The sequence below is a fragment of the Stigmatopora argus genome, chromosome 11, assembly GCF_051989625.1.
Source record: "Stigmatopora argus isolate UIUO_Sarg chromosome 11, RoL_Sarg_1.0, whole genome shotgun sequence".
NCBI lineage: Eukaryota > Metazoa > Chordata > Actinopteri > Syngnathiformes > Syngnathidae > Stigmatopora > Stigmatopora argus.
Window position 1 is genome coordinate 9,267,521 of NC_135397.1, and position 2,198 is coordinate 9,269,718.

Genomic DNA, 2,198 nt, shown 5'->3' on the forward strand with positions numbered 1-2,198 from the left:
GAGTTTGGGCAGTCTCTTTGTGCAGATGCTCTTTTGTTTTTAACTGTCAGAAAATGAGAAAGTTCCTTCCAGAAAGAAACGCAGATGCATTGTTTCCGTTTTGTGCCAATTTATGTATGATTTTTGAAATCTTTTTAGGCAATGTGCCTTCATCCCCTTTTTCCACCATACATTTTTCTACCATCGTCCCCACAATGACTTGTGATAGAAAGGTGTGCTTGTCATGCTAATGACGTCCTTGAAAATAAAATCCTGACTCAAACAGAAGGGGTGTGGATTTTAGAGGGCTAGAAAGAGCTTTATAAGCGATAAAGAATAACAGAAGGTGACGTGGTGAAATCAAAAAGGAAAAGATGACAGGAAGAAATGGACTAGGCTTATTTTTTCCGATCCTGACACTCAAATGTAAGGTACTATAAATTGTTTAACTGGTCATACATCATCATAACAGGGTCCCAAAAAAAACAAATCATGCATTTTTCTTTCAAATGCAACTGATCACACTATTACCAACACCCAGTCTAACATGTCTTCTCTATGGGAAAAACAATGCATAAGTGTAGACCTGCATTGGATATGAAAATAGAGCCCTTATCATGGCCTGATTTACCACCACTTGTCCGCTCACCTACTTCCACTTCTCCTTCTTTGTAAGTGCAGTACGTGCCAATGATTGAAACCTGCTTTGAATTCTGCTCCTCCATCTGCGGGCCCTCCTCTGTTCCAAGAGGTTGAGAAGATTTTTACTCATTGCATTATGTAAGAGAAAACGATTATATTTCAGTTTTACTCAAGAAATTGTTAATCCTTAATCCACAGTAAGTTGTTTTGTCATAAAACTCAAGTCTTGACGTTTCAATGTGTGATGTAAATATTCTCTCTACTTGTTTTCTTCTCAGTCAAAGGCCCCTGCTGTGCTGTCAAATTTCTTCATGCATTAAATCATTTGTGGTGTGATGCATACCAAATACTTAGTGAATATTAAACCTCTGTTTAATGGAAGACGATTCTGGCTTCAAAAACAGATGATAGCTGCCAATCTGTGCTGTTGTTAGTGTTTGACGATTATCCACCATGATTCCCTCCCCCACAGCCCATCTTTGTTATTTATAGCTTTCCCCATTGGTGACGCAACCTCTTACAACTGCAAAGGAGAGAAAAAAATCATGTGATGGTTTTGTTGCAACAAGCCAGTGGATTATAGGGGCCTATAACCGTCTGTTAACACAACAGCCAAGTGTGCCACCTCCTCCTACAGTGGTGAAAGCAAAACAGCTGGGGATATGTCATTGTAATGTATATAGGGTAACACTTCTGGAGCCTCCACGTGGAACATTGAACGTTTGTAAATGTTTCCACGCTCCTGGTCAAAGGTTGCGCAGAGTATATGTTATGGTAGTTACCAAAAAGGGAAATTGGCAGTGAACAAATGCATTGACGGTAATAGATGTCCAATCTATGTCAACTGGAAAGGGCTCGAAACTATCAAATAATCTCAACTCTTCTTCCCAGTTGACCAGGATTGGACGCCAAAAGCCATCAATGGCAACCAAAGGGTGAGGTCAAAGGAGCTCTATATGAAAACAAAACAAACCAAATTCCCAAACCAAAATAACAAAAGGGTTACACTAATTTTGAATATTTATCTTTATATTTTATTTGATTTGGAATTATTTGGTTTTTATTACTCATGTCTTTTTTATATGCATTTTTAAAATATTTTATTTTATTTCTTACTATTTGATTTAGTTTAAATAATGGATCGTTCAATCAAATAATTGTATCTTAATTTGTGTATACTATATTATACTATAGTAGTGTATACAATAGCATTCTGTATTTTAAATTATAAATTATATTTTATTATATTTTAAATGATATTACTTTCCATTGCAACACATACTTAACTACAAAATTAAGGCTACAAAATATTGACTCCTGTCCTAAATCAATGTCATGAAAATATTTAAGCCCAATACAGATACAAATCAGGATTCGTGCACGGTAGGCAATGAGTTCAAATAGCAATGTGCATAGTATATGTGAGTAAACTGTTCATTTTCGTCTGTAATGAAGAAATACTTATTGATCTAATTCCACATTAACCTTTTGAAATGGCAAATGTTGGAATTTCTTTATACACTTTCGCCCTCTAGTGGCTAAAATAGGTAAAAGCGCAAAAAGTGATTTCTGCTGTA